The sequence below is a fragment of the Periophthalmus magnuspinnatus genome, chromosome 7, assembly GCF_009829125.3.
Source record: "Periophthalmus magnuspinnatus isolate fPerMag1 chromosome 7, fPerMag1.2.pri, whole genome shotgun sequence".
Lineage (NCBI taxonomy): Eukaryota > Metazoa > Chordata > Actinopteri > Gobiiformes > Gobiidae > Periophthalmus > Periophthalmus magnuspinnatus.
Genome location: NC_047132.1, coordinates 19,469,427 through 19,491,781, shown reverse-complemented (window position 1 = coordinate 19,491,781; position 22,355 = coordinate 19,469,427).

The window sequence follows — 22,355 nt, the reverse complement described above, 5'->3', positions numbered from 1 at the left end:
TGTTGGAGTACTACTAGTGGAGTGTATGACGGTGGTATATGAAGGGACAGAACGACGATGCAAAAACTGACTTTATTTACAAGCACTCCAAGCATGCTCTTGACCAGATTTTTGTGTTGTTTCTCCAGAGAACCGGTAATACCACTCTTCCCAGTATACATGTCATATAATTTCCTGGCTATTTCTCGCCCAGGGCAGTTGAATACCTCTCTTAGCGTGATCAGAGTGCACTGTATCATGCAGTAGTGCTCAGAGTACAGTGAGAGAACGCCAGATATGTTCATGCGATAAGATCTTCTTTCGGACTACAAATTCCACAAATTCGTTTTAATTTTTCTGGTGTGCATATACAGTATGTAGTTATTAAACAATGTGACTATTTTGTAAAACGGTGGAAAACCTATATTGTCAGATGGCATCAAAACTTTATTGTGTTAACTTAACTATGGTGTATGAGATAATAAAACCAAAGTGACACAATTAAACATAAATTATTGCAAGTTTTGTGCTCAGTACAGCTTGTGTCATCCTTTCCTGAACATGGAGCCTCAGAACTGGCCAAAAGTGCTTTTACTGTGTTTTCTCAGTGAGCGAGTATCATTGATGTTTTACTGCTGCCCACTGCAGTCAGCCCGGCCAGAACATTACATTACACCATTTAGATCGTTAGACATTTTCCTATGCCATAGAATAATGTTTATTGACAAAAGTATAGAAGCCCACGAGTGACATTTAAAGGATGGAGAAGTGCCACAAGAAATATGAAACTGTGGTCACTCAGTTCTATCATAATGTTTGGAAGATATATAATTATATTTCCAATTTGGGTTCTACACATGATCCAGGTCCATATGAATCGGAAAACATGGGGACATATATAAGGCAGTAGTTGGCTGATGCTAAATTGCACCAAATGCCAGAAAATGCACTATGAAGGCACCTCGAGAGCCAAAACTTTATCCCAATGGGTCAGACAACTATCACATAGCACACCCCCAGATCACACTCAATTTAGCTGTTCGATTCTTGTTCACACATCCTTTTCATAATTATCCCCAAACACCACACAGTGAGTCACATGAGAAGCAATCAGCTGAGCTCCAAACTCCACAGACATGCGGACACACACTTCCCTGGCACAGTGTGGAGGTCATTTCTTCTCTCATAATGACCTCCAACTGTGAGGCTGGTGCACAGTTGGGATTGGAGACTAATGAGAAAGATTTCTATATAATATGATATAAAGTTGATTTGCTTCATCAGACAGACTCCAAATGTCCAGCATCACACACGCATTAAGTATATTTGAGTGTCCAAAAGAGCGATATATAAATTTGATGTATTATTATTACTAAGAATGCCTGATTCTTGTGCTATTTTGTATGTTGTGGACTGCACCGTGAAAGTGGATCGTCAATGTTCGCGCCGTCATAATTAAATCACATGGACAACAATAGTTCATTTTAAGAGGAAACAGAAAGAGGAAAGAGGAACAAAAAATCCTCCAACTTACACTAATCTGTTATATGACATAATGAAACATGTCCAACGAGAAAAAAAAAATATTTGAACTCAGAGTGGACATTTTTCACTTGACTTTGAATTTATTTCTGGAATACTTTGACAAACATGTGAATATTTAATTTTATTTTTTTGATTATTATTTGTTTGTTTTCATATCTTTTTTATATGTTGATATGTCCCTCTATTCCCACTATTATGCTGAAAAACTCCAATAAGAAGATAAGTAAAAAAAAGGGAAAAAAAAGCGGAAAACGTCACAATGTGCTTACCTTAAGATGTTGTGTATATGGATGTGTGCACATGACTGCTCGCCCAAACTGATGACCTGCTGGCGACAGGTTAGCTATAAAACACATCTAAGAGAAGCTAAACACACAACCAACACTTCAGGGACTAAATGATGAATCTACCAGTTTTGCAGTGACCTAATACTTTTCACAGTCAGATTTACGACTCGTTAATATTTTGTGCACACATAACATCTGAAAGCCCTAAAAGTTATTATTGGTCCAGAGTTGTAGATTTCTCCTGACTGTGCTCAGTGGGAGCGTATATGGCTGCGGGGTCATTTGAGTAGCAGCATGTCGAGCAGATGAGATTTATTAGGTAAATCTGTGCCTCTCTGACCCCCCACAGTAGTCTGTATATGTGTCTTATAGTGCCACACAAACACACACGGCTCAAAACTCGGCCCTCAGCTCCCACACGTCCAAACTCACAGGAAAAGATGACTTCCCAAAGGTGTACCATGAAAAGACCCACTGTTTCAACTGGATTTTCCACGACAGAGCGTCTCCCCCGTGAGTGAACACATGCCAGCATCGATGGAAACAAGTAGGCAGCAACTATTCATGATTTCCACACGAAATTTTGATTTTGCAACACGTTATTGATCCCTGTAGGAGAATATATCTTTTTCTCTATGGAGATCAGAGGACAATAGTAAAGCGGGAAGTAGTTGGAAGGGAATCGTGATGGGAAATGGCCACAATCTCCTCATAGATGCTACTTTATGATAACTACATCTTAATTAGTCTTAATCTTATCTCATGCCAAAATTTCTGTGGGGTCACTGAGTCGTTACTGCCATCAGTCCGCCAGAAATCAGTTGTTGTGCTGTTTTAGATGGTTCTTTCAAATGTGACCAACAGATCATCCAGGAAGTCAGATCAGGCTTCTACCAAATACATTTCCTTAGTGTGGTGAAGCCATCCCTGCCTCACTTTGACCTAGAGAGTGTTGTTCATGCCTTTATCACCTGCAGATTATTCTACTGTAACTCCTTGTACTGTGGGTGGGACCAGGACTCCATCCATGTCTTACAGTTGGTCCAAAATGCATCAGGAAATATGAGCACATTTCTCCCGTGTTGGCGTCTCTGCACTGGCTCCCTGTCAGCTCAGGATTGATTTTAAGATTCTTTTGATGTTTTTTTTTTTATGTTTCCATGGGTTGGCCCCTCCCTATCTCTCTGAGCTTCTTTCTGTCTATGTTCGCAGTAGAACTTTGAGATCAGCAGACCAGACGATTTTGGATGTTCCAAGGTCCCGACTAAAAACTAGAAGGGACCTGGCTTTTTGTATTGTATTTGTATTGTTCTGTTGTATTTTTGCGTGTTTAGTTTTATACGATTACACTTTATATTGCCTTTGTACAGCACGTTGAGCAGCTGTAGTGCTTTATAAATATACTTGAGTTGACTTGACCTAATTAAACATGAACAAATAGATGAGAGGTAGAGTCAAGCTTAGTAACTGCATAATTAAAGAGTTAAAGTTAGAAGTTACTAAGTCTGAATCGTTCTTAATAAACTATTTGTTCATTATTAATTAAGTCTTTGTTCATGCTTTATTAAGGCTATGAAAAATGTTACCAGCCATATAAGTTTACCAACATGCAGTACTTCAAATTTACTTTTACTCACCTGCCTGTTTCAAAAAGTAGCCAATTACCACAGATCTCTGATGACAGCTAAATGGACAACTACTGTGAAGACTTTTACTAGTACTACAATAACTTGTCTGTCCACACACTGCAGGATCAATACAGGATTGAGAAGACTCCATTTCAGAAAGTGCTTCTTAAAAGATAGGATGGACATAAGTATTCAAACAATTAAAGTATTATAGCATGAGCATTAAAAACTTGTTAGTAGATTCTATTCCGGGCACATCACTGCCTTTCCCTGACATGCTCTGCGTTGGAATGCAGACAAACCCGATGAAAAAAAAATCTGTTTATGCAGATAGTAGATAAGTATGTATTTTCTAAGAATTGTGCATAGTGTATAAATCTGTGTAATCCCTCAATCTTTCAGGTATGATTCATAGCAAAAGAAAAGATCTGGTCAGATTGTTGGTGGACACCGCCTTATATTTATCTGAAGGGAGGAGCTAACTACACTGAAACGAACACATCTATTTGTTGGCAAGGGCTATTGAACTACACTAAGTATGAGCTGTGCCTAAATTATATTTTGCATAATCATTCAGGCCCCTAATGGCTGCTCTCACATCTATTAGCATACTGGCTATCCCTATTGTTTCCCTTGTTTTGATTTAGGTTTGAGGATGGAGTTATAAATAGGAGATAAATGATGGAATGGGCTTAGACATCATTTATCTCCCATACAAATAGATGTGTTAGTTTCAATGTAGTTAGTTTTTTAGCTCCTCCCTTTAGATAGATACTGTCCAATCTTAATCTTACCAGGGCCGAAGAAGCTGTTTGGATGAGCAGCAAAACGTCACGCTAAAACTTTTCTTCAATTGACAGAATAGAATTTTTGTTTTTCCATAGTGTACAAGCTACATTCATGGTTTTGTCTTTTGATATTATGTCTTTAATCAAGCAGCCTCCTCCAACATAGTTCTTTCACTTCTTACCCCTCACTGTGAATTCCTTACGTTCACTAGTCCTAAAGGCACCTCCAACTAGTGGCACAAGTGTGTTATGTTCCCTGCTCTCCATTTACTAGGCTCTCCCCTCCTGTACCTACACTAAACTCCACTGTAATTCATTGCCCCTATTCTTAAAGTGCTGTTAGAGTCAATGTAAATAAGTATACATAGCCACAGAGCCCCCATGCAGGCATAAATAACATGTGGTAAAAGGTGGAGGGGGAGGCAGGGGGAAAGGGTACTGCTGGTTTTATGGCTCCCATGTGCAAGTATATGTGCGTTCATGAGCCAGTGCTGACCACATAGTCACGACCAGTGGTAAACAGTTCTGCAGGCTCTTAAACGTACACACATAAGGTTACATAAGAGGTGCAGAGAGGGATGAGGTGCTAAGGTTAAGGGTCTATGAGCTACTTGAGACATGCAAGGTACACAGTAATGGAGTTAGCTATTTAACTTATCCTTTATTAGATCGACATTATAGCTCACAAACCACTCATTTGAAGATATTGAGGTACAGATCTTAGTCAAAAAAAAAATGGTTTGAAGAAATGCGGTATATTTTATCTGTAGTATGCTTAATTTACAGTAGCCATTGTTCTTCTGACTCTGCATTCCCGTGTCTCAGCTTGCCTGGTCACACCTTGGCTGTTTGGTCCAGTAAAAATAATTTCCTATATTAGTGCTGACCCATCTTAATGAACCCAAGTTTGTTTGGAAGTTTAAGGAGGCCCTGGTGGTTTCATTGGTTTTTCACCTCTAATGAAAAACCGCGTGAACAATGCAATGCAGAAACACATAAAAAAAACTGCTCCCCGCACAATGTGTGGCCTACTCTGACTTTTCTTATGTAAACAAAGTCATCACACCAAGTCAAACTGCATGAAAACGTTAGCCTGTTGAAGCTACCGTGCACACATGTTAATGCTTAACCTGTTCTCTACATTTGCCATTACACTGTGAATGCAATCCCTTGTTTACTTCTCAGACCTGTTGTACTTTTTCACAAGTTAATATTCAGTCTACAGTATGAAAGATATTGTCAATCAGTGACTGACTGTACAGTACTGGATAGATTATGCCCTTATGTCAAGAAATAACTATGAATAAAGTAAACTTGCGCGGTTCTTTAAAGGAAACATATTATGCAACTTTTATTTTTGAACCATATTATAACATTGTTCCCACATCAAACTCATACTTGAAGTAGTTTTGTGCTTAATTCACACTTGTTTGATGAATCTGCTCCCTCGAAGCACACACACATACACACACAAAACCCCAAAACTGCACGCTTCTGTTTGCACATTAGAAAATGTAGCTATCTCTAGTTTTCTCAGCATTCCCTCTACTGTGTCTATCGTCTTAAAAAGCCATTATTTTAAGTCCTAAAACATAAAATGACAAAGCAAAGATACACAGAAGCAGATTTCAAGGGCAATAACAATACGAATAATGCATCATGTGTCCTTCAAAGCAGAGAGCCAATCATATACTTAAGTGAAAGATTCTTGGCTCCTGTGATGTTCTATGATTGTTATTGTTGAAGCTGAAAGAAAAACTACTCATATATAAATGGAAAAACAAACATGTGCCCTTCAATTTATCAGTTCGGTAATGCAGATGAAAGATTTTGCAAACTAATTACAACATATTTTCCACTTAATTACTAGCATTTATAACATGGCAATTCTACAAATGAGTGATTGTTCTTTTGACCTTAAAAGCGGGTCAAGAGAAGATTCTTATATATGATGCATTATTATAGTCTTTTTTCAGGCAAGTAATAGCACGTCTTCACAGTCACAGTATATTCTTTTGATGTAGTACAGGAAACACAGTTTAGTAATTACACATTTCAAAATAGACGGGCAAACTTTACTTATTAAACTTCCTTATAAGATCTGTCTATTCTTGGACATCCAAATTTAGACGTGTTCGCTGACCCACAGAAACTGGTCCAAGCTTCTCCACATAACGTGCCGCACATTTTTCTCTCCGCGTCTAAAGTTTAATTAGGCTCACAATCAATCGCCCAAGGCCAGTTCACTTCACCACTGAAGTCTGCTCCGACAGAAGATTTACTCCAGCTGACGCACTTTTTAATTAGACAACTTAATGCATACCACTTTGGGTTGCTGTCATTAAGAGCTTCTGCAAAACAGTGTAATTTTATAGTGCTACATGAAGATCACCTGCATCAACCACCCACCTAACTGTTAAAGGGCCCATATTATGCTAAATTGACTCTTGTGGGCCATGTTATAATGTGGTTACCTCATTAAAAATCTGGAGTTGTGTTTTGTTTCATTCACACATGTTTGAGTAACCCTTTGTTATTATTAGTCTGTCTACATCTCCAAAGCTCAAAATGCTCTGTTCCACCTTGTGCTGTCATGAACTGGTAGTTTTAGCAAGTTATCAGCTACATTTTACCTTTAGTTTAGCAGAGATAAGCAATTCCAGGGCTGAAATTACCCAATTTTTCTAGTGAAGATGCACTTCCTATATTACCACATGACATCACAAGGTGGAACAGTGTCTTTTTCTGTTTGAGAAGAGAACTCGGCGTAATTATGCCGGGTTTGTGTGTTAAACGTGTGAATGGAAAAAAAAACAAAACACAACTCCAGGTATGCTTTTGAGGAGAAATAGATCAGAAAATAGCCTTTAAGCTGAGAAATAAATCTCAGCGCCACAATTCTCACCATGTACCATGTAATATAAGTATTCCTTGGTTGGGACTCAACCCCTGGGTCTTCGAATAATCATGCTAGTCTGGTACTCACAGGTTTGCTCAGCAGCATTAAAAAATGGATTGTTTGACACTTAGGCTCCAAAAACAAAATAATACAGACCTTGAGAATTAAAAAAAAAAAAGCTCTATAATGCTCAAGTGTGAAAATTTTGCACATATACTACTAGATGTACTTGTCTGCAAACTTTTAGGCAAGAACTATACACCAAAAGTAAAAGATAACTGTGATAAAGATAATTTTGTCTCACCTAAAAGCAGACATCGTCAACATGGTTTAATGGATTGGTTTTGGAAAATGGCAGTATAAGCGGTGCAGTCTGGATTTATGCTTGCTTTTACTTCTAGACTCTATCCATCATTGACAGTGATATTTCCAAATATTTAGTGTAGAAAAATAGAACCCTTCATGGGCCATAACTTGAACCACTACGGACGTCTTAAAAATAGATTATTAATGACCCCAAGCAATGTAAAGATGCTCAAAGCAGCAGTCAAAACTTTGTGCTGACAGACACTTACTATGCACTACTAGTTCACTTTGGCAAGAGTTATTTCTGATCTGACCGGAACACGCTTTGGGCTTGCGGGTTTTGTAGAAGACTGGATGCATTTAGGATCTTAGGAGGCAATATAATGACTGCCATTTGTGGATGAAATCTTTAACAGATTAAGCATGCACGTAAAAGCCATAACAGTAATCCAGAAATAAAAAACGGTACTTAAGCACATTACCAACGATGACGATGAGATCTTTTTTTTCCAGAAAACAATGATTTCAGCTTTATTTTACTTGGAAAATGTATTACGAGCTGCTGTTAAAAGGTGTAGATTTTCATAATTTTAGGTGAAAGGAACACTGTAGACTGTATAAAGAAGGTGACTAAGTGAGTCTGGCGTCATCCGTGACGTTCGACTCTAGTCAAATGAAGCTCATCGAGGCTAGCAGTTATGGGACAGAATTTGTAGCCAAGTTCTGACCACGAGTAGCAACCAAAGAGCCAGTCAGAAGCAAACGTGTTGAAGGTAACGCCCCTTCCCGCCCACAGCGCTAATTTAGCAGGGAATGGGCACTTAGCAACACTGTCAATCAAACCGGTGGCTACCGCTAGGAGGAACGACCTCAAGGAAAGAAGGCGCCTGATGATATCTTGATTCATGGACAACATCTCGAAATAAAAATGCCAGGATCATGTAGCGTGGGTAAATACGATCATTTTAAATTCAAAATGACGAAGCTCATTGCAGCAGTTACAGAGGGAGGGGTGACAGTTCTTCAACGCAAAGTGAATTGGAGCCAGAGTCAATGGAACCAGAAGTGCGTCCATGATCACTTCCTATTTGGAACACAGCAGCTAGTGCGTTACCTATGTCTATTTATATATACAGTCTATGAGAAACACAAGTACATATTCATTTGGTTTATTTGAATCTCACTAGTGTCACATTTGCCTGACCAGCCAAAATCACACACTTTGACAATTCTATACATACAGTCTGAATCTATATGTCTCCCAGATTTTCAGTGACAGTGATTGACAGGAGACTTAACCAATCAGAGAAAAGCATGACCCATTTAAGTCAAAACAAACATAGCAGTGTAGGAGTAAAAAATAAAACACTAAACGCTTTTGTATGTAAGTTATATTTTTGATGATCCGTGAAAATTAAAAAGAAGATGTCATCCATAACAAAATGTCAGAGACTGGCTGGTGAGTATTTCGAGATACTTTCCCTAAAATGTAAGTGCTGTAGCGGAACACTGTTAGCAAATAAAAGTATTGTGGGTAAAAAGCTATTCTGTATACCTGTAATTTTCATGTCATTGTTCAACTTGGGGTAATGGCGTAGTTGGCATATCTCCAGTTCAGTTGAGTCAAGATACTGGATGAAAACAAGCTTTATTTCAACATAACCTTCTGTTTTATATAGAATGACAGCGCTTGGCCATGCAGCTTGGCCGATTTCGAATCTCTGACAGAGATATTTTGGGTCGCAATTAATAATCTCCCGGCTTTTCCTTGGGACCAATGAGTAATTCTGTGGACACACCAGCAGATTTGAGAGTTCTGTTCCTCAAACTCGATTTACTTTGGCACATTTAAAAGGTTCAGACAATTTCGCATTTAATCAATCTCATTGCCAAGATAAAACAAGTAGACACTGTTTAGGTAGTTTTAGCTCAAGGAAAATCAACTTCATGGTGATCATTAACAACAATATTTACAAATGAGAAATTATATACTATTCTTGCGTGCGCATAAAAGGGCTGAGCCAAATCCAAATAAAATAGTATTTGAGTGACAAGAGAAAATGATGAGGCCTTATGAAGATTACTGTGTCCTTTGTGTGTGATTACCTGTCCAACTGTTACTGTTGATCATGTTCAGACTTGATCTATCAAAACTCACAATCATAATCTGTCAAGTTATGCATAGGTGTCTGTTCCTTATATATACTGTTAAGTCGTGACAGTAATTGATTGCTTTTGATTGAGTAATAAGTACTTCTGAGCTTACAAAGGTCTATCTGGCTTACGTTTTGGACACATGTTTAAAAGGGCCTTTCAGTGATGCACCAACGACTTAATAGTTCTCATCCAATAAAAGGGCAAAGAACATTTTCCTAAATCTCAAGAAACAAAAGCCAGGTCCATGAAAAAAAAACAACTTTAGACTGAGGTTCTTCTGACTACATCCGCAAAATATGCAAACCACCATACAAGCCAAAGTGATTCTTGTTAACTGTGGTTAGTGCTCACACCACCCAACAAGAAGGTTACAGGTTTACGGATTTCTCCCTGTGTCTGGGTGGGTTTGCTCTGGGCGCTCCTTGCTCGACAGTAGCTCGGTTGGTAAAGCGGTTGTAGCTCAGTTGGTAGAGTGTTTTGTGACTCAGTTGGCAAAGCATTTGGAGCTCAGTCGGTAGAGTGTTTGTGGCTCGGTTGGTAGAGCATTTGTAGCTTAGTCGGTAGAGCATTTGTCCACTGATCTGAAGGTTGATGGTTTGAATCCGTTTGCTCTCAACATAGACATCATCGTTTGGGCAAGGCACTTAACCCACCTCGCCCCTAGTGTGTATCTGCACTGGTGTTTGCATGTGTGTGTGTGAATGGGTGAGTGTTTCCTTGATGTAAAACATAAAGATAGAAAAGCGCTACATAAAAATGTGACCATTTCCTATTTCCCCCATCTACCCAAAACATGCACAATAGGTGAAATCCTGGCAGCACTGAAGGATGGGCCAAATGCAAAGGACACATTTTGCTGCAGGGACAATAACTTAAGCCTTTCACATATTATCCTGCTGTAGAATTTAGAATACATTCAGTCTTTGACCTAGGCAGGTCTTGGATTACCATCAGTGTCAGCGCCATCTTGACACACTGTATATGATACTCTCCTTCCATGTAAAAATCATACCTAAGCACCACATTTGGGCAATATTATGAATGACTGCACTTTCAATATTTTTACAGTGTCCAAGTCGCGCACTTTTGTCATAGTTTGGCATTTACGTTTCCCAGATATAACAACACATTTAGAAATACTTTGAAAGTTTTGAACCTGGGTGCTTTGGTCACGCTCCAATCCTAACCTCATGAGTGCACTGCCCCATTGGCCTTCTATCCACAGGCTCTATGACGGCTAGAGGTGATTTTAATGAAGCAGAACAAACGGGCATCAAGAGAAAGGGAAAAAAGGAAAGCCTGACATGTGATTGATTCTTCCCTTCTTCTCGGCCTGGTTCTAAGTCGCTGGTAAATCTAAACCATATGTTAATGCGGACAGATAGAAGGAGGACACTGGAATATAAAATGAAAGCATAAATAGATAATGATGACAGATGGTGCTATTGAAAAATCATTGTGTCCAGAATGTGAAGGCATGCAGGGACAGAGTTTTGGACTTTTCAGCTGGGGAAAGGGCCAGGACATGACGTCACGTAACTTAACATTCCACCATATTGGCAGCTGTGTCCACAACAATACAGATGTCAAAACAATAAAGACAAAAGCACTGAACCTAGTCCCAAATTTGGCTGTAGATTTGCTAACTTTTCACACCACTGCACATAAATGAAGACAAAACTTTTCTTTAAGGAAGTGGTAGGGGTTACATTTTGGCAGGTTATGGTTCTGTAAGTCATGCCAATTCATGTGCCAGAACAGCAGGAATGCAGACAGCTCCGAGTTCGATTTTTTTATTTTTTTCGGCACTTTAAACGTCATCACAACAAAGTACAGCGCTGCCGAACCACACAGACAACTTACTGCTTATTGCTGATGAAGTTCGCAGTAGGGAGAAGTGTTTTGTTTCTTCTTTTATTCAGTTTTTTTGCACCAGAAGGGCTACATGTCCAGTAAGATTAGAAAAACAAAGTACGTACATAGTCATGGGTGTGTATCGGGGATAGGTAATGGTAGTTGCACATCAAAGGAGTGATTGACTAGCAAATGACGTGGCAATTTTTCTGCTTAATTTGCGATCAATGAGAACACAACATAATGCACTCTCTGAACTCTCACTCTCCTTTAAACTGTTCCGCTAATATGCTTTGAATCAAACTGAATTTTGCCGCTATTCTCGTTACATAATAGGCACAAGAGCGCTAATAAAAAGCCAAATAAAAATGCCTCCTCTAATGTTAGAAGTGCCAACTTATTTTCAGCCATGTTTACTCTGAGTTTCTCTTATTACAAGGAAGATTGAAGGCTGAGTTTAGTGTTAGTTGAGTGCATAAATGATCTTGGGCAGTTATCTGATAGTGAAAAAATGTGGCTGCTGAATAAACTAATGATAGGTGGGGAGTCATTATGAAATCTCATGCATAGATATTGCCCGAGGGAGGTGAGTACTTGAACTGGCAGCCTTTTCCTTCACATACCACTCTACCTTTCTATTCTTTGACTCTAAACCAACACTTTCATTCACTTTATTTCAATGCCAGGAGCTGTGCAGTCTTCTTCAAAGGGCAACGTCAGCCGTGCATAATACGTTTTGACATGAGGATTGAAGTAGTGAGTGTTGAGGTAAGCTTAACCCATTTAATGAAACATGGTAAAAAGGTTTAAGGATGTTGGAGGAGTAGCTGGATTTCCAAATCAAACAACTCTTGCTCTGATCATCCGCTTCGTTGACTTTGTATAGAGAAAGCCAAGAAGGTCAGGAATGATACTATTGGTGGAAAATGCTTAATAGAATACAGAATGTATCTCGCGCTGATACAAAAACATTCACAGTTGAGCCTCAGCTATCACGGTTTCAATTTCCACTGGACTGTGACGTCAAAAGAAGAAATCTGGTCCAGTTTTTAAGTTCATCAATTATCGCTAGACACGTTCTGAACATTTCTTCCATCCAATCACGTTCATTATAGCTGCATGCCTGTCTGTGGTCCAGTTGCTTAAATGGCTCACTATTTTCTTTGTTTCTCTGTTTCCAGTAGATGCTAACACCAAATCACAAATCAGTATAGGGAGCCCATCGATGGAACATGTTGGGTGGTTTCTTTACGTTATTATATGTTGTAAAACATGTGAAACTGCAAAGGTGCACAAGAATATGTTTAAGGAGCCCACATTACACTGTTTTCTCTATCTATGTTATAATGTTGTTTTCTCATCAAAAACATACCTGGAGTAGTATTTTGTTTCATTCTCAAACCCTGCATGTTTAGGCTGAGTTCTTCTCTCAAACAGAAAACGCTCTGTTCCACCTTGTGATGTCATGGGGTAATACAGGAAGTGCTCCACTGTGTTTTTAAACTCCATACTCCTTCACTTGGATCATTTGGATAATTTCAGCCCTGGAATTGCCCATTTCTACTCAACAAATGTTTTTTAACACCATTTAACACCATTCTAAAAGTGCTTAAAGCTCACAAGAGTCAATTTTGCGTCATATAATACCTTTAAAGACCAGTAATACTTTAAACAATACATAATACGTGTCCTTTAATGTCACAACAAGCCAGTCTCACCAATATTTGGCAGGTTTTTTTTTTCCTTTTTCCCCTGAAGTGCCTGGCTGATAAACAGAGTGAGGAGAGGTGCTACCGGAGACACGCAGGTAGAACACTTACTCATGCAAATACTTGAAGCCCTATCAGGCATACTTATTCACACTGAAATTCCGCATGGAATGTAAAGCACACTAAATGTAACTCTGGTTCTATGAGTGCGCAGGGAATGATTCAGGTCTGTGTTCGCACAGTACGTGTGTGGGCTTGGGACATTTTGGGCTGCATCGTAACCTTCTTCCTTTGATCAAACACCACAGACCTCACATTCGGACCATGCAGATGTAGCATTTAACATTTAATTAGCAACAGTTTTATTGCCAATTAAATGTTGTAGTGAAATAAATTGTGTTTTAAAAAGTCACTTTCCAGAGACAACAGAGCCTCACATTCAGGCATGACAATACGTTTGTCTCCAACCGGCAAAGGTCAATGCAGAACAGACTTCTTATTGTTTATTCTCTTGATTACTGTTAAACATTTTTATTTACCACCAGCGCCAACACCGTAAAACACACTAAATGTTTCAAATTAGAATGAAGAGGCTTGCGTTTATTACACTGTGTGTTGTCTGTCCAGAGACATTTGGAGCTTCCTGGAACAATGCTGTGTGGTTAATCCCAGACCCCTCCAGACAAACATTTTCATTGGATACCTGCTTTGTGCAGAAGTGCAATTATGATAAAACTCCAGTGGAACATTTTTGTAGTAGTTTTATTAAATCTGAACCAAAAGTCTCAAAATAGCTGATGGTTGTGTGTCTTCTCGAACTTTCTGACCTCAGGCAACTTTCAATCTCTCAAATAATGTGTTATTCTCTTGTTTCCTGGACATGAAGCTAAAACCCTTATTGTCTGATAGTGATAAGAGCGGTGATGCATTGATGAGGGGGTATGGAGATCAGGAACTAAATTCAAATGCAGCTACACATTAAGCTCTTTGACATGACAAAAGTTTTTGTCATTTATATAAAGCATTGCCTTGGTTCAAATCCAATTTGTGCTTGAATATGACTCAGAGACAACAAATCTTAATCATGCACCAAAAAACTGGAGACAAATATTGGTCAGAGCGAGAATTCTCAACATCTGACAATGTTTAATTATAATTATTGATTTTAAAGTAAAACTGATTATAATCTGTTAAGTAAATCCCATATTTGCGGTTAATATGTTCATCAGTGGAATCTAGAAGTAAAGGCCACCTATAGCAACATGTCTGATTGTGTTGTCCTACAGCTGTCAAAGTTCTACCTTAAATATTTGCTGATGTTGGAAACTTCAAAATAACATTTACCCAGAACTTGATGTTCCCCAGGGCTCTTGCTTCTGTCCAGAAGTTATTACGTAAGACTTTTAACTGAGTATAAAAAGAGAAAAGCCACCAGTGCTCTCTTAAACTCTCCAGCTCCAGTTGGCAGGCCCTCCACACAGTGAACTGTCAACAAAAGCACAGGGGCAAGATGGTGCCAGCGTGTACCGGCATCATCTACCTGCTCTGCTTAAAGTGTTGCTTACTGTGGCAATGCTTTGTATTTTGTGCCGAGATATCTCTGCACTGCCAATCTGTGATCATCAGGCACTTATTGACTTATTGAATTTTGAGGATAAAGCATCCAGATTCCCTCCTCACTTGGCATCAGTCCCGGCCTGTGCTCACCTGTCTCTGCATTGGTGAGAGTAAATGTTTATTGGAGAACCAATTCTTGAATTATTCCTCTCCTTACAGCTCCTGGAGGCCCAGCACTTCAAAGGTCACACAAATTAAAGTGGATGCTGCACAAGCGTCCAGCCAAAAGCGGCTGTGTGGATTTGGGATGCCTCCAGTCTCTGTGCTGTAGCTCTACACAGGATCCTGAAGATGTGACTCTCCACTTGGACCTTTTAAATATGTGATCGTTAGAAAGATTTCTCCTGAATAATCTCTTCACTTTGCGGAAACAGGATTTTATGTTGCTCATGGAGACGTGGCTCCATGGTAAATGGTACATTGATTGAAAGAGTCATCACATGTAAATATCATGGGTTCTGGCTTGAAAAATATTATTATGGAAACATGCGTCCCATTAAATCACAGAAAAGAAATTGTTCAAGCAGTCTTTCTTTCTCTACTGGATTATGGAGATATAATATACATGCAGACTTCAGCCTCTACTTTGAAACCTTTAGATACACTCTTTCATTCTGCCCTTTCTTTCATAACAGGTGATGAATTTAAAACCAGTCACTGTACACTCCATGAAAAAGCAGGCATCTGTCAGAGAACACTAAATGAAGTGTATTTATAAGGGACTACTTCACACACTGCTGGAATATCTCGTCTGTTAATTATTGATAGGGGTATATTTAATACAAGATCACTTGATTGCATACATCTAAGGACTAGCCGCACCAGAACTGAGATGGGAAAAAGGGCTTTTGGCTATTTTGCTTCACAAAAATATAAATAAATATATTTCACAAATGCATCTGGATGAAGGAAGTGCCTGGGGTGACGGGAGGTGTGGGAGCCCCTGCTTAGACTGATGGCCTCGTGACCTGGCCATGGATGAGCGGAAGAAAATGGATGGATTTACTCATTTTCTGTTTGTAGATTTTCTGAATTTGAACAGGGCGCCCATGAAAAAGAGAGTCTAAGTGCTCTCATTGGGCTCTCCCTGTATAAATAAAGACAAAGAAAGGAAGATGGAAAGAATGACACTTGCATTTTGGAGGTTTTGGATGCAGTGGCTCCATTAAGACTAAAGCGCATAAATAAAGTTGAATTGAACTGGGTCTGAACAGGTCAGGCTGTCCTCACACCAGTTCTGCAGCATATGTGCTATGTTTGTGCTTATGTATATTTTCCAAATTGCAGTGGGTGAATTAAGTGGCAATTTTATGGTAATGGTTGCATGAAATGAACGTGGCATGTGGTTTTGCTGGACGCTAGGGTCCCAGTGGATCCAGAGGAACATAATGTACACATGGCACACATGCTTGTTGACTGTTCTGTTTGCAAATGCAGAAAATAATTCTGTTTGCGTACAATGTTATATAAAGCCTAATGATTGATTGATTTGAAAATGCTATCTCAAATTTTAAATGTTTCAAACTGTATGTAGCTGAATAAGAAAAAAGAAATACTTGTCAACATGTGGCTTGCACTCAAAAGTCTTCTGAGCAAAGCACTCAACCAGATCTAGACTTCCATGAACTCAACAACTCAACAACTGAACATTTTTGGGTGATTTTGAAACTAAATCAGATCCACACTGCAGTTCTTTGGAGCTCCCAGTTTTTCATTATGTTAAAAGCACTGCATTGCTGTTTTGCACTGGAGAATCCCTGGTATCTAGCCTACGTAAAAAAAACAAAAACAAAAAAACATCATATCCATCATATCATCATATCCTCAATAACAGATTTTTTTTTTATTTATTTTTTTTTTCAAATAGACTTGATATCAAGGTTACAACATAATCATAACCTGCACACATTTGAATAAATCCATACCCATAGTAGATTCATATAAGGATGAGTTTCTTAACCAGATTAGCCATAGTGCAACTCTGCAGACGGATCATCTGACTGCTCTCAACAATGAACAAGATCTAGTGCAATCCTCAGGTGTGACACTGCCCCCAACAGTTCACCCCAGGGGTATTAAATAATGGGTAGTTAAGTATATGGTAGTTAAGTATAACTTACTTTGCAACTCTGGGCTTTATCTGATGTAGGATCGGTAAATTATTTATGCAACTACTGAAAACTCTAAAAGTAACAAAACACTGGATACACATGTTACTACTGTAAGATAACGGCGGAATGTCTCTAACATGCTAACTCATAACTGCATACATTAGGTTCTTCATTTTTCTTTTATTAGCAATTAACCCCTTTATACAACAACTACAACCTAGCAACTAGCTTGGTTGCTCACTCCACTGCCTGTTAGCTCTGGTCTTATGTAACTGGTGTGATGGGGTTGGCCGGCTGCTGTGTGTGCTCCTGACCTGGGTCTTCTGCCCACAGTATCTGTTTCTGCAGCTCCTTCAAACACATTTGTGCTCCATGTGAAGAGAACACACAGCTGTCCCACACTCACCCACTTTTCAGGAAACTTTTTTTCTGGAAACATAACCCTGTTTTTTATGGCACTGCCATTACAACCTTTGTCTGTAAAATGTTCCAACTTGAGTTTTCTAAGAACTGTTGACTGACTTGCTTTTGTTTTTTCGAAGAATGATTTGTTTCACTCATCGTCTGGCACAGCCCAGTTCTCTGTCCCAAGCAATCATTCTTCAGTGCAGATGGCTCTAGTAAGTCAAGGCAACACAGAAAATGCTAGGTTAAAGCAACAATATGTAACTTTCTGGAAATGGCATGTCACCTGCAGGAAGGAAATAGGAAGTTAAAACCATTCTTAGGAGCATTCTCCACAGACATTGATACTCTTTTTTCTATACTGTGGAGCATTTCTTTGAAACATGCAGGAGGAGGCCCTCCTCCAGGCCAAATAAAGAGTCAGGTTTGTCGAGATGCAACCCTGCTCACAGTAACAACACATTTTTTCAGTGCAATTAAAACAACCAAAAGAAACAAAAAAAAAAAAGATACTTTTATTTTAGTCTTTTTTTTTTTAGCTAGAAAATATGCAACAGGTTTAGCTTTAAAGCTATGAAGATCTATCACCATTAGATGCTGTCTACATGACTGTGGTCTAATAGTGTGGCAGCTTTAGCCTGACAGGAGAAGACCAGAGAGCACAGAGTGAACAAAGGCCAGAGGGGGAACAGGATTCACATCTACCAACTACTACTATATCTTTTTATTTATTTATAGCTCTTGTTAAAAAATGCTGATCACAGGTATGACAGTCAAAGAATAAAAAACTGCATATGCATAACGAAGAATAGTTATCATGTGTAAGTCGTGGTAGAAGCCAGAAAGGCTTTTGAAGACACCGCTCCCTGAAGATGAAAATCACTTATCAGTTAATCCTGATCAGATAAAGATATAAAGTGACGAGAAAATGTACTACTTTTTCCCCATTTTTTACACTTATATTATGGCTTTAATAAAATAAAATATGATGATCACTCAAATATTGTGTCATCAGCTTACATTTTGGTTTAGATTTGTACATTAACAGTGAGGTTCCATGCTTTTGGACCCTGATATCAGATTGAAATTTGCTTGTGAGTTCTCTTGTATAAAGGTAAATGCAGCTTATCAGCTTGTTTAGTAGAATATCCTAGTCATTTTATTTTAGTTTAGTTATTGCAGAAGTGAACCATAGCTTCTTGGTTTAAAGACACAACTGAAGACACGATTGAGGTTGTTTCTAGGGCTCTGTATGCAGCGAACTCTATGGCCTACTTAGACTCCTTGGATAATTTATTTTGCCTGATGTCTATGTTGAGATGTTGACTCCATATTACGCCTACGCTTTTGGTGGTATAAAGCAGAAAATTACATTCCTGAGGTCAAGCAGAAGATGAGACTTTAACTTTCATTCTTTTCTGTTCTTCCACAAATCCCACACATTTAAGAATCAAGCCATATAGTCAATATGTGATGTGACGTTCATGAACGAGTCGGCTCTTTTGAACAGTTCTTTAACGTGAATAGTTGGATCCGGATCTATTTTTTTAAAAGAGCCAAACCCTTTTCTGTCTAATTTGTATGTTTTTATACTGATTAACACTGAACTGACACAAGAATCAGCTCAGATGCAAAGCGGGTGACACGAGTGAGAGGTTTGTGCACAAAAAACATATTTGACATCATAATAACAGTTAGTTTAAAAAGTATTATTGAAGTTATATGTTTATTGAGATTATGCATAATTCTAAAGGGTAAACACATTCTCACTTTCAGTTTGAACACATTTAAAACCTTGGTCGATTCTCTGTGTGATTAGTTTGTTGTTAAAATTTGTTCTTACATTGGTCATATAAATAAATCTTAAAAGAACGGCTCTTTGAAATGAACAGATCCAAAAAGATTCATCTCCCATAAAAAGACGGAAGTCTGTTAATCTGTTCTCTTTAACTAGTCTAAACCTTTGACATACAAAGACTCTCAAACCGTCTGTGAAACTACAACCAAGGTCTTTGCATGAATCAAGCATGACCTTTTTAAGCCGCTATCACTTAAAATATGTCCCGATATCATGTCTGTTATTGTGCGGAACATATGCTTTCATTCCTCTTCCGAGCAACCAAGGAACATCAACCATACAGAAGTGCAGACTAAACCCGAGAAGAGCCGTTTAGATCCAGATGTGTTGAATTAAATGTGGCTGCTGCATCCCGGAATGCCTCTGAGACAGGCCTGCCCCGTAAATCAATGGGTACTGTATTCCCCAACATGTAGACATTTAGCTTTTAACTTTAGCTGCAATAGCAAAATGACTCAGCAAGCAGCTACTAATGGAAGATTTGCTTTTCACAACTGCATGAATTCCATTGTATTATGGGATCGTCTTCTCTAAAATGAATCTGACATGTGGTAATTGTACTACTAAAATGTTTTCTAGCAGTTTAGATGTTAAATAATGTGACTGGGAGCTGTGGTTGTGGTTGATCGCGCACTTTAATTTGGATCAAAATAAGTTTATTAAATGATAATTTATACAAGACATGAAATAGATAGGCAAATCTGTTAGTACTTATGGGTATTTAAAGTCTCGGGAGAGTATTGTGTAATGTTCAGTGGCTGTCAGGAAAACATGATGTCATGAGAGATGTCATTCAAATGTTTTATGGTCTAATAGTTAAAATGGAACGCCTAGTTTAGAAGTGCAGGTGTTGGGGGTTGGGATATTCTGTGCAAATTCTAATAGTTCTGTCTATGAAATGTTGTTTTCTTTATATTTTGTACCAGTAGAAGAAAGCTCTTTTAGTTGTTGCTGTTATTAAAGCTAGTTTAAAAATGTGCATGGTCCTCTGAATGTCTTTTATTGATTTTTTTTTTTTTTGCTTATTTTATTGTTTTTAGTGATTTTTATGCTATATTTTATGCAATGTGTGTATTTATTGATGTTGTGTTCCCTCTGTGCTATCTCAATTTCGATACTAAGGAATGGACTTGATAATCAATACCAATTTAATACCACGATGATAATAAAAAACACAATTTCTTTAGACAATAGAATGTGATTTTCAACACTGAACCTTATTTTATTACTTTGTTTTATATTATCATGTGGTTTTATATCTGTGTAAGTCTTGATACAGCTCAAGATCATTCTAAAACCGTTCAGGAAAGGTTCACGTCTGTCCCGTGAATGTGACTTTTTTTGGATCAAATAATAGCTCAAATCTAGTTTCGATACTAGTTGAAGTGTTAGATTTTCGATACTTTTGAAAACCCTACTCTGCAGCACTGTGAAATGCTGGTGAAACTGTGCTTTATAAATTAAGTTGGACCGGACGTATATGTGCTTGAAATGGAAATGTATGGTGTATCAAATTATGTTTCATCAAAGTGAGGATGTTGTCTGTGATATTTTTGACTTTGTTCCATACACAGCTCATAAATTCACGTGTCTGTCAGTAGAGAATTTATGAGCTCAACTGTATTCACAAGTACAGTATGAGAGCAAGAGTATTCTGGAAGTCTGTTGCACAACTCTTTCTCATGAATGGTCCGCAAAAATCTGAGCCTTGTCGCCAGCTGGCAGAAGAAATGTGTACAGAGCGTGTTTTGTCTGTAAGAGTCTACTGTCATTCAACTTTCACTTTAAAGGCATTCAAGATCAGAGGCGTGCTCTTTGAAGTTTGCATGTTCTCACTATGTCTGTGTAGGTTTCTTCCATTTCCACTGCCACTAAAAAGATGTACATCACTAACAAGGAAAATGCCACAACAATGGTACATGATAAAGATTTTTATTGATGATGTGAATAGATGTGGAGGCTGGGTAGAGACTCAGGATGGGGGCTCTGTCTCAGGCGGTTCCAGCCAATTCAGGACCAAAACCTTCTCTGTAGATGGTGACGTCTTCGGGCTGAAAGATGAACATGACACAAGGGGTTGGACGGAGAGGTTGAGAAAGTGGAGAAAGACGGTGTTGCTGAAATAGGCTTGTATAACTAGGGCTTCTAGGTAGTTAAAGGCGTGGTTGAGGTGAGTTGTGGTTCGCTGGAAAAGAGTAAAAGGAGCTTGAGGTGTGGTCCTGCTCCTGAATCTCAGACAATCATATTAACTCCTTATAAGGTTCACTCTGGGACCACAGAGTGTGACAAACCACTGTCCAAACTTGGGACACAACAGCAATCCTTGCTTCAAAACAGAAATTGCTTGATTGTTTAATTAGAAAAAGAAATGCTGCCTGAACAACTGCATATACAACTAGATCAGATCTGGAAAAAAATAATAATAATAATAAATAGATCATTATCAATAGTTAGAAACACTTATGTCTGTGCTGATAGAGAGTCACAGAAATCTGGCAAAGTTCTGCAGGACACTAAGATCCCTCTCAGAACCTAGTATTCATTCATTACCAACCACGGTTTTCTTGGATTCTGCTGTTGTAAAGAGGAAACATGTGATGCTTTTAATGGGCATTTTATATCTGCATGTGATGTTTTGGACAATAATGGTGATCATTCTGATCTAGATTATGTTGAACCTCGGGCAGAAAATTGTCAGATTTTCTCTTTAAGACGTTTCACTTACATAGAGGTCTTAAAGGCACTGTGCTCCATAGACCCAGAGGAAGTCCACTGCTGATTACCTTGATTTTCAAGTGATCAGAATTATGGAAAATGGCACATGTTTTGCCTTTACATAAAGGTGGGACAACTAAAAATTTTAAGAATTTCCATCCAATATCTAAATTACTTTGTCTTGCAAAAGTTTTAGAAAAGTTTGTTGCAAATCAAGTTACAATTTATAAAATAAATAAATAAATAAAGCTAAATTTTTTTATGTCTTATCAACTGGATTTCAGAAAAGAGCATAGTGCGGTCACTGCAAGTTTTAAATGACATCTTCAGAGCCCTTGACAAACAAGATTGTTTATTGATTTAACTAAAGCTTTTGATTCAGTAGATCATAAAATCCTCTTAAAGAGCCTGAAGCATATTGGATTTGACAATGCTACGTGTAACTGGTTCCAATTTTTTATTTTATTTTTTTACTTTAAACAGTTGCTTGGCAAACC